At 35.9% G+C, this 17,639-nt stretch overlaps 1 protein-coding gene across 8 annotated transcripts in view; it reads right to left on the bottom strand.

The window, feature by feature from the left end:
• LOC135833255 (leucine-rich repeat neuronal protein 1-like) overlaps positions 1–17,639 on the bottom strand; it is a 579,754-nt gene that overhangs the window by 26,213 nt on the left and 535,902 nt on the right. Inside the window, exon 2 of one of the 8 annotated variants that reach the window (XM_065346968.1) lies at positions 4,526–4,587. The exons of the other annotated variants lie outside the window; for them this stretch is intronic. The gene's annotated coding sequence lies outside the window, so the exon portion shown is untranslated. The remainder of the gene's footprint in view (positions 1–4,525; positions 4,588–17,639) is intronic. 8 annotated transcript variants of the gene reach the window in all.

Here is a 17,639-nt window from a genome sequence, read left to right as displayed (position 1 = left end):
TAATATGAAATTTTCTCCAATGACAAATAAAAATGATCAAAAGGCAAGGCCAGGAGATGATGGCATGTACAGTTTTTACCTACTTTTTCATTTTGAAAGAACTAAAATTCCAAGCAGATCACAGTACATATTTTACCTCCATAATATATTACACCCTTCAGAGTCCATTTAAAAATTTTTGAACTTTTCAGAAACAAATCCGTAATGATCTCTGACCTCGTTACACCAAATTCCAAAGCATGGCACACATTCAATAGGACACCCTGTATACTAAGTACATTGTATCGAGATTTATATTGAGGAAGAGAATACCGTTTCTTGCCTATTTTACGACCGCGAGATGCATAACGCGAACTGATTCAGCCTGTGGCATTCTTTGTAGGTGGGCTGGCCCCAAAAAAATACCCTCACAAATCGGAAGTACCAGTGCGATACGCATAGGTACATATTTCTCCATTTTTTTTCTTCTTTCTATGATGTAATAACTCACGATACAGGGCGGATGAGGAGTTTTTCGTGATGTGTCGACCAGTAACTCCTACGTAGGTAGAGCTGTACTCTTGGCTAACGTAAGATCTGAGACCGAGAATGAGTCGGACCACATTCGGATGCAATTTTTCACATGCTCTTGAAATTCACAACGACCTGTGTAATTAGTTAACCCATAGGATAGATTTCCATTTAAAGATCCGATTCTTGACAGCGTATTATTACTTTTTGAACGACGAAGACGACGACGACGATGATGATGATGATGCGAGGTACCTACGAGTACGTAGGTATAGATTTGCCACCGCGATCGCGTACAAGGCCTTCGCATAGAGCGATCAATTATACTCGCATCATTCGTCATGGATCGCGTAGCCATCGGTGCGATTCGGACACGTACGAGATACACATAGAAAAACAGACGGATAGGTATAGATGTTTTGTAGTTCGTAATCGTAACTTCGTACCCGCGAGACTTGCAGCACAGTTCATCGTATCGGTTTCAGTAGCCGATTCATTCGACAACGATTTCCAACTCGAATACGATGTCTTTACGGCAATTATTTTTTATTTCTAGATCCATTCTAGTCCGCAGAGCTCGTTAACCTTTCAATAACGTCGAAAAAAAATTAATTTTTACGACGCGATAATTTCCCCCAGCTTGGGAAATGTGACATGGCAGTAGACTTTTTAACGACATGCAGCCCCCGTTATAACGTTATCTCGACGTACATCTCGTCATCTTAATACTCTCCTTCTCTTCAATTCACCAATTCTCTACACTGCTGTACCTTCTTCTGCTCTTGATGGTGGCTCATTATGTAACCATAAATTTTACGTATACACGTCGCGTCCCATTCCATCCTATAATAACTACCACGAGTATTTAAAAACACGTTCTTTTCCTACCTTTTTACCATTTTTGTTTTGTTTAGGTGGTTTGTGTGTCCCCTCTTCGCCTTCGGTCTCACTTTGCCCGATTCGAATTTATAAATACGCATCTAGACAACGAGATTCGTGATAATTATAGCTGCCTGTATAACGTCCTACTCGTTAATTATAGGTATACTTTGCCATAGTTTAACCCAATTCAAATTGACTGAAAGTCGATAACACTTTCTAACAATGTAGAATATGCTACACACGACGACGACGACCAACGCTTAGGCTATACAGAAACAAAGAGCAACAGAGAGAGAGAAAAAAATAACCTCTCTCTACGCATTACATCTAACGTAAGCATAACGAAAACAAAACGCAATTCACCGTGACCATAACTCTAGGCTATTACATTAAAATCACGGCGAATTCGCCCCGTAGCCATACACACACACTTGAGTAAAGAAGATGAAAAATCGCTTCACAATAAACAATATAACAGCTCTTCGTGTACCTATGATGGGTACTCTCCATACATACCTAATAGGTACTGCATTTCTGGCCAATATCAAGCACCTTAATGCATCCATCTCACTCTATCTAATCGATTCAAATACACGTACAATGTACATACTCGTATTATCACTTTCTTCGCATCTCTCTCTCACTCACTCATTCACCAAATACTTAACTCATCCTGTAATTACCTAATTCGATCTCGAGTATTTAAAAAAGGTGAAACTAGTAATCTTGAAAAATTTCCCGCTCAAAGCGTCCTTTTGCAGCACGAGTGAGTAGCTCGACTGACTCTCGATCTTCCAGTAAGTAAATGGCATAGCGTGTTTGTAAATTGAATATGTAAATAATGTTTTTCCTTCCCTATCGTTTATAGGTAGATATGTGTACGATGTGTGGTTCTATATTTTATGTTAAATTTACCTATCCGTCGATGCTGTTTCCTCGTTTTTTTCTTCGAGGTGAATAAAAAATTTCAAATGGGGTAAAAAACCTTTCGCTTACGGGCTTCGTTTTCATTTTTATAGTGTTTTTGCTTTCTGGATTAGATTTAGGTGGAATGCGTACGTAGAGGAAAAAAACATCGGAAAATTATGGCGGAGATGTTCGCCTGTGAGATGTATGTGTAGTGTGTCTGTGTACGATATAAAGTCAGCCGGGTGTGAATTTGGGTTAGTGATAGGTGTTTTGTAAAGAAGATATAAACCTTGAAAATGGGTTGAATTTTTTTCCATCTTTTTTTCTCTCAAAAAATTAGTTAGAGAACGGAGTTTAAAAAAACTGAAACAACTTGGTGGAAATTTTACTCTCTCTACGACAGGGGACAATATTTCTTACGCGTGAAAAATGTCAAAATTCGAATAAAAATTATGTTTGAGAGGTAATTCGCCAATATGAATTTCAAATTTGAAAAATTTTTGTGGGAACGGTTTCCAGTTTTCGGACTTATATCTCTTACAAAAGAAGGCCATTTCACCTTATTTGCTTAAAAAAAAATCAAAAAGCAATTTGTATTTTTATTTTTTTTTCAGAAAATATTCAACACCGAATCTCAAAAAGATACAATTTTTGATTTTTTTGACTTTTCCCTCAATTCAGATAAAGCTGAAAAAATTATAAAATTTTTAGAAATTGCAACAAAATTCATCTCAAATTTTTTAAATACAGAATTTTCAACCTTTGATCAATTAGGTAAGTATTATAGGCGAAAATTTGTGAAAATAGTGTGTTATCTCCAAAAAAATTGATGGGATGTCAAAACTGCTCAAAACGGTTCGAAACCGCCATCACTGACGAGATGGATGGGGAGGGGGCCGAAAGGGGCGAATACCGTATTCTAGGTTTTTACCTCAACTAGGTAGAATTTTGATTTTTTTCAACATCAGACTCGAATTTAATTTTTTTAGGTTCTCCAAAAACGAAAAATTTACTCAAGTATCCAAAATTTTGGAATTATGGGGTATTTTTGTAAGCTCTCCCAATCTAGTTTTATTCGAAAACGAAATTTTCTCAAAAAACAATGGATGAGAAACTAAAACGAATGACGATGACACCTTGGAGAAACACAGAAACGGAATCATAATGTTTCTGGGCGAGAAAGGACAAAACAGGCAAAAGTTGGTGAAAAACTGCGCGAAAATTGCGATGAAAGTATGTATGTACTATGTACCTACCTAAATCAAACGGCTTGAAAGTCAGTGAAATTAGATCGGAATTTTTCAAATTCTCTCAAAACAAAATAAAATCATCATTGAAAGAATACCTACATACTTCAAGGGGTATTTCCAAACATATTATTTTTTCTCTTTTTTTTTGTTGCTGGGAAGAAGTAGGGGGAGGGGGGGGGGTCAATTGCAATTTTCTACGTGCCTATTTGCAAAATAGGAAGTTTCGAAAAGTTGGTATTTTGAATTTAGACGCGCGAATTGGAAAAATGGAGAATTTTGCAAATGAAATGCTTTCAAAATTTTACAAGTAAAGAGATAAGAATTGAAAAATTCAAAATTTGATTGGAAAAAGAGAAAAAAGACCCTTATAGTAGGCAATTTTTTTTAAAAACTTTTTCGAAATACTGTAATAAAAAATCAGTAGATACAAGTGACGAATTTGTAATTCTCCTCAAAAAGTAACTTATAATTTAAAAAAGTTGCAAAAATATAACCGAAAAAAAAACAATTCTTTTCAAATTTTGGATTTTTGGGGGAAAAAATTTCTCGTGTTCAGTTATCAAAAAATCGTTTTTATTTTGGTAAAATTCATGATATTAAAATTTTAAATATCACTCTTCGATGATTTTTTTCAGATACTTTTAGAACTTATAAAAAATTGATTTTTTTGGAGAGAACTTTTGGATGATGAATCAGAAAATGTAACTTTTGTTCAAGACTAAATGACCCTTAAACAGTGAAAATTTTTAATAACAATCCATACCTATTATTTCTATACCTATTTTCCTCTCATATGAAAAAAATTGACTCTGACATTCCAAATTTCAAAGTGTTTTCAATTCATCTATCTATTTAATCAAATCATGCATTCTTAAGTGCATGTGTGATTTAAATTATTCTCTCAGGAAATTAGTTCAAATATGTTACGTATTTATTCAGTATTTTAGAAGCATTAAGATTATTTATAGACTCACTTATTTAATTATTCATGCTCTTAAAAATCGCTGTATTCAATTTTCCATATTTTGATACTCACCTAAAACACAAAATGAAACAAAAATTATTAGAACAAATTATTGATCTTTATACAACCACATACTCATTTCAAATTTCATCACCTCCTAATAAAAAATATAAATAACAATGTAATTATCAATAAACTAAACTAAACGAAACATTGAAAAATGCTGATGGTATATGGATAGGGAGGGGATGAAATCACTCAGGTTTACAAGGCAAATCGGTGATATTAGGAAACAAAACCTCTCTTCCAGAAAAAATCTCACATTTCTGTCAATTGCAGAAAGTATAAACAACAAACCTACGTGTAAAAATCCCCTCCTCCATGTCCCCACTCCACCTCTCAAATCGTCGATATCTCCGGTAAAAAAAATGCTGCATCAAAACCAAAGAAACAAAAATCAAATAACGCGACGATTACGTCAATATCGTATACGTACAACGCATCTTCTGCGTTGAAAAGGAAAAACCTCGGATTGAAAGTAATAACACCTACAGTGCAACTCTTCACAATGCTTTCAACTCGCTCTATAATGGAACCATAAATTCATATTTGAAAATCTTGTGAAATAGGAGCTCATAATATACCTTCTCCCTTTTACGCGAAAAACAAACCAGAGCACATTTCGTTTTTTTTTCTATCTCGAAAAAGAAATAACTCGTAGGGATATCGCCTACCAAACCTACCACCTACCACCTACAACCCATCTGCAGCTATCTATACGCATCGTACTACTACGAGGCATATAATGTGTACAAATCCGAATCCAATACTTCGATTCGTCTCCACGTAGGTATACATATTCCATCCATATTTGCCAAATGTCGAGAATATTCGACGCTGAATTGTTTTCGGACGAGAGTTTAATACGACGACAGCGACACAGCGCAAGGTTTCCTCGTGTTTATTTTGGCGTTTCGTTCGATGGGACAAGCCGGATCAAATTTTTGCACGAGAAACGCAACGAGCAAAATGAAAATCCATTACAAAGTTAGGCCTTCAATACGAATGGAAAAATTATAGGAGGTGGAAGCCATTCATTAGGAATTTTTTTTTCGACGAAATTGTTCGACGTTTTATTGCACTCGCTTTGAAATATTACACCATTCTCTTTATACCGCTGGGCTCTATTTTCAACCCCCGCTCCCCTCCCTCTTCTTGTTTTACCACACACAAGGCTTTTATTTCTTCACCAAAGGAGCCCATAAAAAAAATTTTCAACCATAAATTTGCCGAAGGAAAATTACAATTTTACCTCCTTCTCCCTCCCACCTTGCCTTTCACCAATTTTTCCAATTTTTTTGCCTTTTTCAGTGGATTTTCAAGTTCAAATTGTTATAATTCTACCCTCGAATCCCACAAAACTGTATTTGAACAGATAAATTTTCAAGTATTTGCCCTTCCTGTGCTGAGACTGTGCTCATCTCATTTTCATTCCAATATTTCAAAATGTTTTCAAAATCTACAAAGATATTTTTTTGATGAAAAATTCCGAAAAACCCCTAGGAATGGAGTAAACAGCAATTACTCCTAATAAACGACGTTCTCACATCAGATTTTCACGTTAAAAAATTCCTCACATATCTACGTATAACGTACGTTTTCCTGTCTACGCCATTCCAGAAACTGGAATTTACTTTTAATTGAATCACGACTTATTTTCCATACATTGTACCATCGTACGAGTATTAAATTCGTAATAAAAACGTCTAATAGACAACCTCTTTGGTGGGCCAAACGCAATCATTATCAGATACGACGAAATTCGAGCGTAATAATATAACGATTAAGGAGACAAAAATTACTCAATTTGAATGCTAATTCGAGTAATTCAAAGACGGATCTCGACCTTACCGATAAAATATTTAAAACACGCGGTCACCCAGGACTCCTCGCGTCATAATACTAGCACGTATTCCTATAGATATCGAGACATGTTGCTATATTTCCAAATATATTTATACGTAAAAATCATTCGGTCAAACTGGTTTACTCAATTACACCAAAGAATAGACAAAGACAACCAACCAAATAGACAGAGAAAGCTGTATAGAAAAAAAAGGCCATTTATAAAAACCAACCAAATAATTTCGACTCCGAAAGAAAGAATACAGAGAGGGAGAGAGAGAGAAATTAACGAAGAGAAAAATACCTCGTATAGTGTATGTTTTTTTCCAACGTTCAAAAACGATTAGAAAAGTTAATTACTACCAGATCCTGAGCACACAGCGGCCGTTTCGTGACCGTTTACCGAAACAAAGACGCTCGGTAAACGGAATAATTTAGACATTACTTTACAAAAAACAGATACCGCTCGCCCGTGTTCACTTGGCACGAGATTTTCGGCCGAAATTTCATGTACGAGTATATTGTTTTGGTTTCGCTTTGGCCGCTGCTGTGCTGTGCTGCTGGATTTCCTTGTTACTGCACGCTGTCCCTCATCCTCGATCAATGCGTGTCACTCGGCTATACGGTGATTTACAAGCTCGTGTTAGAGAGAAAATACCGCCAGCGCCACCTCCACCGCACCCCCTATAGTCTTCGGCGCTGGGCGAAAAAAAACCTAGTGTGTACCGTGTATACCTCTTCTAAACATAAAACAAAAACGAGAACACGATATCTAATCAAGAGTATTCCGAAACACACGATGAAGATATAAACACAACGCACTGTGTGGAAGGCCGAACGAGGTGTACACAGAAAAGCGCGCAGAGAAAGAGAAAGATGGACAACGAAAAAAAGAGTAAAAATGGTAAAATATACTGGCATGGTAGACGGAACACGTCAGAAAAACCAGTGATAAATGGCTTGTTTAATCTCCCTACGGAGTACAGACGGTGTAACTGAGGCTGGTACGGGGTCCAGGGGGTTCACTGTTTTGAAATTACCTTCGTATATGTCCATGGGTCGGCGGTGTTGGTGTTAGCCGCTTGTCCGGTCAATTTTCATCGTTAGACCGACTCCTGCGTATACTCGTACGGTACCTACGTTTTGGGGGCAGAAAACCATAACAGGCTTGTACCGATAATTAGTCCGTACATAAGTGATGGAACGTTGTTGTTATTTTTTTGCCCTGGCCTTTGCTGGCTGCCCAAGCCCAAACCCAAACCTACAGCTCAAGGCGGTGGCGTCATGCTTCTTTGGAAATTATTACCGAAAAACCTACACATGTTTCGGTATTCAATTAAGAGTATTGGGTGATTTTTTTTCACCCCTCGAGTGAACATGGCACACAAATTCCATCGCAGGAGGATGGAAAAATTTCTCAGCCTAGGAGATTTTTGCACGTGACGTCGTCGTCGTCGTCTTCATTATCCTCGTTTATTCCCTCTAAACTCTCGATAGAGTTTCAATGGAAAAAATAAACGACTAGAAGCAATCGTCGAATTAAAAGTTGATATCAGTACACTTGAGAAGAAAAATGAGCTTGGGGTTTGCAAATCGAGATCCTCCCCCTTTCACCTCGCCAATTCGTAGTTAAAAACACTTCCAATTGAAGCAAACGAAATTCCAAGGAAGACAAGACAAGAGGGTCTGCATCAATAGTGACATCAAAAATTGTACTTATAAACTCAAGGCAACTTCCTCTTCAACAATTCACATTATGCAATTTTGATAATTTCTGCAATATTTCAACCAATTTTGGTTCCTAAACTTCTCACATATTACGATAAAATGGTCATCAATTTTACGTTTGCAGGGAACCCTCCCCAACAAGTGAGTGAGTCGTTCCATATCAATATGAACTCATTCTAATTTGGCTTAAAATAATTTAATGAGTTCCTTTTTCTATCAGCTTTATTTCATCTTTGACCTCTCTCAAGGCTGAGGGAGAATGGAGGCGTCTTTCACTGTTATTTCTTCTCGAAAAAAGACAATTTTTCAGAAAAAATCGATATTCTCAAATACGACAAGCCAGTTCTCAATTTTGAGCTCATTTTCTTAGTGATCTTAAATCAGCTAAAAAAACGACGCGGAAATCAATTTTTGCAAAAAAAAAACACGATCTAATTTTGGATCAAAAATTAACCCATTTCGATGATGAAAGGCTCACCATTCACGGAACCGAACCCCTTCCCCTCCTAGTCGAAAATTCAACTCAATTCACGAACAAAAAAGGTTTTCTTTTTAAAAAAATACCAAAAAACTTGAGACGAAAGTGTTTTCAGTCTGGCAGAGTCAAAATTCGATATTCATTTTTGGGTGTGGAACTCGTTCTTTCTCCTGCCTATAAACGACAATCATTTTAAAAATCACGAATCAGCGTTTAGTTTTCAATTCATTTTCGAGTTCAGCAACCTCAAATTCATCAAAAGCTATGAATCGATTGCGTATTGAATTTTCAAAGAAGCTGATTTCAAATTTTGAATTCATTTTTTGACTTGACTCGCCTCAAAACCCTCCCAAAAAATAATTTATGACAAAAGTATAGGTAAATGAAATTCAAAAAACGGATTTGAAAGCTAAAATCCGCGTTTCTGAGGACCCAACGAAGGATCTGAAATTCATTCAAAACTGAAAAATCTAAATTATTCATACACTATCTCAAAACTGAAAAGAAATTCATTCAAAATTGGAAATTCACGCTGGAGGATCCAGAATGGTGGCTGGAAACAGTGAAATCTAGATCCAAGAGGGGATATGAGGAGTCGGTTTCAAACAAGATACAGCCATTCGTGCAAATTTCAAAAATTTGGACAAGCAGAAAATTTTCGATTTTCTGACCCCCTCCCCCTCCCTGTAAATAGAGATCGTTAATAAGCCTTCGAAAATTTTTTGGAAAATAATCACGCCGAAGGCTGCAGAATGATCGAAGATGGTGAAGTTTGGTTTGAGAAAGTTGATATCATTTTCAGGATCAGTTTTTATAATTTTTAATTGAATCGGTGGGTGCAGAAAGGGGCTAAGTCCATTTTCGCACTTTTCATGAATAACAAAAAACTGATTTATTTGAAAATTAAAAATTTTTGGTAAACATGCTTAAGGTCATTGAAAGAGGACCCCGAGACACAATTTTTAGCGCTGTTTAGAAAAAAAAATATTCACGTGCGCCGGCGCTGTTGCTGCCTAAACAAATGGGACTTAGACCCTTTCTGCACCCAATCGACAAAATTTCTTTTGAAATTGCTCGGGCACGAATGGGGCTTGATTCTACATCTAAGTACATCATTTAGACTGCTATCTCGTTTGAATTGGTCAAAAACCCCTTGAGTTCTAAGACTTTTTGTCGAAGTTGTTAATTTTTTCATCATTTTTCAGTTCAGAGATTAACTTAAATTTCAAAAAATGGTCTTCTCAAAAATGTTACATAGTTATTTTTCAAGGAATTTAAAAAATGTTACAAAAAAGTCATAAATGCGGATCCGCCCTTTTTCTGCGTCCAAGTACCACTTTCCCGGCAGTTTTGCGGAAATCTGACATCACCAGTCGATTCGCCGTACTTTGAAACCCCTATATCCGTGAAAAAAAAAATTCTAAAAATGTGACTTGGTCCCTTTCTGCACCCACCGATTCAATTAATAAATAAAATATTTTTCTGTTTGCCATGTTTTTTTTCCAAGATTAATTTTTTAGAATAGTCAATTTTGAATTTTCAAAAATTCCTCTAAAATCGAAAAAATTAATTTGGGATTTGAACTGCTTTTCGTTTGTAAAAATAAAATTTCAAACCATGCTTTTTCCAAAAACAGCAGTTCCGTTGAAATCAGAGGCAGAGCTTCGAGAGATTTCCTTTCGAGTCCAAATCCCACCGAAAATAGGAACTCGATTCAACTCAAACTCACGCAACTTCTCAACATTTACTTTAGACCATGTGCTTCCACGCCCATCTCAGCATACTACCTTTCGCCAATATCTTTCACGTGGAGATATCAAGACAAGTTCGCTTCGCATATCATTTGAATTTTTTGGGATGGTCTAAAAAATATTAACGATTCAATTGATCACGTACCTACCTACCGGTGCGAATTCGTCTACATTTTTTCGCTGATATCAAAATTTATAGAGGTATTTAAATCGATTACGAAAGAAAAAGTGGGAGAGTTGCCTCCTACAAGCATCGAATTATTTAATTTTTTAAAATGGCAGCTGTTTACAAAATCTTCGGCCATGATTTCAAACTCGACTAGTTATTCGTTTTTTTTTTTTTTTTGAATTTCCCATTTATAGCCTCTAATAAGCTGACTCAGGGTATTTCACCCAATTCCATAGACTCGTACTTCCTCAAGGAACACCCTTCTCTCTCCACTGAATCGTTTATTTCCACCACAGGCCTAATACACAATACACCCTACCACATCGTATTACTCCAAAATAAGAAAAAATTCCAACCACATCAAAAAAATTGCAACATCGGCTCAAAAAAAAATCGCCTCCAGGGCTTCGCGATAAAGGCAGCAGAAAAAAATCCGAAACCATCCATGGGCCCATCAACCAGTAGCATTTCGTTATGTAATTGAAGCCGCGAGCTATGGCTGTCTGAAATATAGCGTGACGAAGACCGAGATACAGTGTACGTTTTCGCATTATAAACACAGAACTCCAACTCACAGTATATAAGGGGGTAAGACACATAGAGAATGGATAATACGAGTACACGAGAGCTGGAGCAGGAGCAAAAGCAGCCAGTAGAGTACGAGTAAAAAGCTTTTCCAGATTTAACGTTTGTTTGCCAACAGCTTTCGGTTAATGTCGTTTCGTAAGTGTATAAACTTCATAACCGTGTAACTCGGGTTCAGATTTCTTCTCATCTCCGACATTAAACAACGTACTACGCGGCTCGAGCTCCCAACAATGAACAGAAGGAAGACAATTTTCAAGATAAAGCCAAAATACGAGTACTCGTATCAGTCGAACACCCTCGACTCATCTAGGAATAAAGCGCCGTTCTCAAATTGGCAATTTTTATCGATACCAGGCATCTTTAAAACGTTTAATTTACCAGCCAAACTCTCATCAACCCACCAACGTGGAATTAAGATTAAGAGGTTAAAAGATGAGAGTATGGTTTCCAGTGACTTGACTTTGTATACAACATACAAATTTAACAACATATCTTCTACTTCTACCTATGGCTACGAAACAATTTTAATCTTCTGCTCTGCGTGATGGTGAAATAGTTGTTATTTATTGTCAACTAAACCGATATACTCAAGCACGAATGCGGAGTCGAATAACTCAAAAATAATATCCAACGTGATGTTGCTATAGCATGAGATGTTATGCTATATAAACGTAATACACAAAAATACTCATTTTTATTAAATAGAATCATCGATGCGATCTCCAGCTGCGGTTTCAAAGCCTCGAAAATTCTTACCATATACTCGAAACTAGTTCCATAAATTTCCAAAATAAACCATTATACAATTGGTCGCGGATGGGACACGAACCACCAAAGATACGCTCAGCACAGATTCGAACGTGATCTCTACAAACTCGAAACACACTCTCGGTAAATCTATTTCTAAACGATTCTTTAATTAAATACGCCATTAAAAATGAATTAAAATATTGTGAACGTCATTGTAGTACGTACTCGTACTCCGTATTCGTTGAAGAAAACACATCACAAAGGTAGTTCCTTCCCATGGCTCATGAGCAAGGGGATGTTGAATGGAAAGCTAAAGTAAAAGAATCCTCGAAGGGAAATTAATGGATCGAGTTGTATGCGGGTGGTTATAGTGTATTATCAATGGAGACATTCGAGTCTTCAGATATCACAGGTGTCCAAAAACACACTTTTATACAGAGGGATAACAATCTCCAGGGCTACTGAATTAGGGAGATGTGATGTGTAGGTACAAGACAAACGAGAATTAGCAAAACACAACACGACAAAACTATACAAGGGCGTATTTTGCCTGCCAATATTCAGACCCCCAACACCCAAACAAGACGAAGGAATGTACTCGGATCAGTGCTCAATGCTCAGTGATGCTGTACAAGTACGAGTACGTGGCGTGGATAAAAAGAAGTTTCGGGTAATTTGCTATGTTCTGAGTTGAAATATCGTATTGTATATGGCGGTAATGATATCTTTCATTAAGGTTTGTATTGTCACCCCGTAGTTCGACGTTCATTTTCGAAGCAGATAAATGTAGGTTGGACGAAGTGTGCGATCCGACACCGACTCTCAACTCCGGCCAGCCTGGCCGTCCCTCAACACTATGTAATTTACTACTATGGTCGATTGCTGCGTTCGTCTTCTCTTCGGTTCTCTCATACTCACTGTCTGTACCTTACCTACGTCTTCTCATCTTTATATGCGAGCCATTGTTGAATAACAATACGATGCTTTACACGTACGTACGTAAACGTATCTTTCGTCTTCTTCTTCACCTCGGTGCAGTATTGAGCGATCCATAAAACGCCTTCTCTTAACGCCCTACTGAGACCGATAACAAACCGTTAGGCGTTAGCGAAGCTTTTTCTCAGACATTTTCACATGGAATGGATACGTTTTTGAGCTGCAAAGACCATTTCTTCAATATCAAAAAAAAGTAATCACCTGAAAATCGGAGATAAATTTATGTCCCTACAGGCAATAAGAGCACGCAGTCAATTTTTTCAACAAAAAAAACTTTGGAAACCGAAACCGTTTGAAAAAGTAACCAAAAAAGTGACAAAATACGAGCAATAAAACATAATAATGCAAAAAAACGTGACTTTAGACAGTTTTTGGCAAAAAGTAAGGATTTTCCCGATATCTGGCTATAGAAAAGGCAATTTTTGGCAAAATGAAAACAAAATTGGCAATTCAAACAAAAAGAATGGTTTTCTGACAATTTCTGGCAAAAAGTGAGACTTTCGGATAACATTTTTGAAAAAAGTACCTACCTAAGACTTTGAATTTGTTTTTGAAAAACAACAACTAATTTTTAAAATTCTGTTGAGAGTGAGAATTTTTAAAAAATTTTCGCAAAAAGCAAGATTGCAACAATTTTAGCAAAAAACGGAACTTTTTCTCGAATTATTGGGAAAAAAGTAATACGTTATGACAATTTTTGTCAAAAATATATGTACCTATTACCTAAGCAAAGCATTTTTGAATAATTTAAAAAAACAAAAAAAAATTAAAAGCAAAAATTAGCAAATTTTGGGAATTTTGGGTAAAAAAATTAAATTTTTTCACAAATTTTTTTCAAAAAGTGAGACTTTTTCTTTGTAATTTTTTGCAATTTCAGGTAAAAAGGTGAAACTTTTCAATTGCTAAAAACCCAGTATTTTTGAAAAAAAAACCACAACACAAGGAAAATTTTTGGCAAGAGGCATGAATGACAATTGAGCAAAAATCAATGAATTTTTGGCGAATTCGCAAAAAAATAGAACTGTTTTGCAATCTTTGTCGAAAATGAGACTTTTTTGTCCAATTTTTCGGTTATAAAGGGAGGCTCTTTTTAATAACTTTGGTTAATATACTTAAAAAATAACCGAGTACGAGCCCTGCATCATTTTTAAAAATTTTCAAAAATTACCAAAATTAAAAAAAAATTAAATTCGACCCATCATTATCATCACACCCCCAAATTTCTCAGATATTATTTTCGAAAAAAGTTGCCGAAAATTATACCTTTCCAAATTCTAAGGCAATTTGATCAATTTATTTAAAAATTACTTTTTTTATTCTTGAAGAAATTTTTTTCAATTCAAATTGACAGGGATACAGTCATTCTTTGAACTATGTATTTTAGAAAATTCAAAAGTTTAAACAACCCTTAATTTTCGATTTGATTAGTTGAAATTTTAATTTATAGCTTCTCTTATGTCAACTGAGATGGGTCATCGTGCTCTGGTGAAAAAATCAGAATTCGTGACTGAGTCGTCGAGAATTAAGAATTTCTCTTCCTAAAACAAGTCAAATTGGTTAGCAAGTGAGACACCAAATATTCTTTCAAAATTTTCGATTTTTGTGGCTCTGAGGCCATCCCTGAGGTGATTATTTCATGCTTTGATCATTTAAATTCATCTAGAATACTTTTCGAGTAAATTCAACTACCTATTAATCAGTCTAGAGATTCACGACCACTTGTGTCAAAACTCTTCAACCTTCGGGTATCTTCCCATACGAAAATTCCGCCCGGCACGCATCAGTCATTGCTCTCATCACTAGTAAGTACGTTTTGCACCTATTCAAGTAGTATTAGGAACTTCGAGGAACTACATGACTCATTATAATCCATCCATTTGAAAAATTTAGCACGCTTATTTCTTTTTTCCCCTTCTAAACACGGTTCGCATAAAAAAGCACAATTAACGAGTAACTCGATTATATCCTCAGTTTCGACGTGTCTACAAGTAAACACGTCAGTACCCAATAGAAAAACACGATATAGTTGAATGAGAAAAACGCAAAAAAGTAAAAAAAAATTACTAAAAACACGCCACATACGTATCAGACACGAACTATAGAGAACGTTTACCGCAATTTTTTAATTAAATTATGTTCGTCGGCAGCAGCAAAAACAACGTAGGTATAATACACATTGGCATCACGATGCAGGTTTCCGTTCTAGGTTCGTCAAAATGAAAAACCGCAAAAATTAATCGAAATATATACACGTACGATTGTATTCGTAATGTCATCGCTCATATACTCGTATACGTAATACCTACGTATGTATACCTACCTACTCGGATATGAGACCACTAATACCTACCTAGAACCTAGATACGTTATCATTATCAATTAATATAGGCGCGCGGTATTATTACCCGAAGAAGGGCTGCAAGGAGACGAGGGGATAATAGATTCTAAAATCAGATTATCGCCGCGACGACTTGTTAATTAAAAGTCAAACTGATTAAGTACGGTTGATTTCGCGTGTGTGCGTGTCTTTCATATCCTGTTTAACGGTTAAGAAATTCATCTCGGTTATTCTGAGATAAATTAACTTCAATCTCTACCTGTTCCACTATTCCTGTACCTGTTCTACCTCAACCCAGATCGTTTTTCAATGCCCATTAATTACTCGTATAAAGATGTAATGGTTCGGGAGCTGCTTAAAATCAGCCTTACTACCGCCCTCATATTTTGACCGATTCTTCACTTGGGAGTACGTAATCCGGATATTACAAATGCATTATTTTTCATCGTGAAATTAGTTTTTAATCTGAGGAAGTTATAGATAATTGTGTCCAAAAAAACTTTTAGGTTCGTGTTACATATTAAAATTAGAAGTAAGGAGAGGAGGGAGGTTGGAATGGAACCTAGTTCATCGCTAAATTGAATGGGAATATTCTTAAATAATTTATTACTTATTAGGTACAATTTTCACTCTTTTTTTTGAAAATTGTTTTAAAAATTTTTATAGCTCCTGGCGCAGACCTCCTATCTCAAATTTTTCAAAACTATGACCAGAACTAAAATTCCAAAATACAACACTAGGAATCTTAGATGCCATTTCAGGAATTTTTCAGCACAATTGAAGGTTACTGAAAACCTTCCTATTGCTAACGTTACAAGAATCGTAATTTTCATGTTTTTGTTCAAAAAGTCCAACAGGATCATCACCCAAATTTTGTGTTGAAATTTTAAAAATTAATTTTTTTCGACCCAATTTTTCTGATTTTGTTTTTATTTTTAAAAGCTTCAAAGGAACAACTCTGAAAAAATTCTGGAATACAGTGGTGCTAATTTTTTGGTCATCGTGGCCAATTTAAAAAAAATCAAGCAAAATACTTGGTAAAAAAAACTGACCAAATTTTTTCAATCTAAAAAACTGACCAAATTTTTTCAATCTTTCAAAATTGGCAATATTTTTTCCCGGTTTTAAAAATGATATCTTCTGATATTTTAGCATAATTGATGAAAAATATTTGGGAAGAAAATATTTTCAAAACATGAATTTACCCAAAAATACGTGATTTTCAAATTAATTTTCAACCACTCAATAGAATCCAAAAAGGGGTCTTGGATTTCCATGGCAATGACCTTGGTCGACTCAAAATCTCAAATATGTACTATATTTTAGAACTGGACCATTTTTCCCAAAACAGGTTGTGCAAGGACTAGCGCGAAAAAACTCAGATTTTTTCGAAAATACCACTTCTTCGAGTACCCATTTCAATATCTCACATGTACGAAGAAATATAAATGAAACCTCCGCTCAATGCTGGAGATTTATTGCTCTTGATAATTTGACCACACTGCTACATTATTGCCATCGTGTTTTACATACGGAATAAAAAATCGCCCCAATTTGAGCAACATCGTTCGTCACTTTCTTATCAGTGATCGATCGATCGATAATTTTATCACAAATTACCCGTCATTTATCGAAAACGCTGCATTATCCATTACCCTGGTTTAAATTCAACGTAATTCCACACCTTTGCACCATGTTCGAAACAAATCAAACCAAACCCTCTCACTGTATCCAGCACTTTTACCTATGGGTACAATAAGCTAGCTGCACAGTGCACACCTACACGTTGACACAACGGCTACTTTGTCACCGTCATCATTCGTATACTATCTATGTATTGCGAAAGTACGTACATTCGAAGACAATAAATACCCCGAGAACAGTACCGAATATACCTACAGCCTCCGTAGATAGATACATACAATCTAGGCACATTGACGGTCCGAGTATACGAGTAAGTATATAAGAGTCATCGTTTAACATAATGTTTACATAAAGGTGTGTATTACAAAGAAATATCGTCTTGGAAACAATACAGGTATGTAAAGGACATAGGTAAGGTACCTCTACATAGTACACCACCTCATCCTATAGAACGGCCATATTACGAATACGAATATATAAGTTAGTATAAGTATTATAAGAAACACATAAGTATTTATAAATAGGAGACAAACACAAACGGACGCTTTAAGACAGAAAACAACGTCTAATTTATGTACCAGCAGTACACATAGAAACTAATTTTACGCGTATTTCCGAAGTATGTCAAGACCACGAAGGTGTTCCAAGTGTCTATTTCTCTCCAGATGTAATTTTTCTCTTTCCATTTTCCTCATCTTGAAATACTCGTACTTACCTAACGCGATATTATAGCCGGTCCCCGGCAGTAATTAACGATAAAACAAATCCTATGTAAAA

The sequence above is a fragment of the Planococcus citri genome, chromosome 1, assembly GCF_950023065.1.
Source record: "Planococcus citri chromosome 1, ihPlaCitr1.1, whole genome shotgun sequence".
NCBI classification, from domain to species: domain Eukaryota; kingdom Metazoa; phylum Arthropoda; class Insecta; order Hemiptera; family Pseudococcidae; genus Planococcus; species Planococcus citri.
Note: the sequence above shows the minus strand (reverse complement) of the source record. Positions and strands in the feature narration are given on the sequence as shown.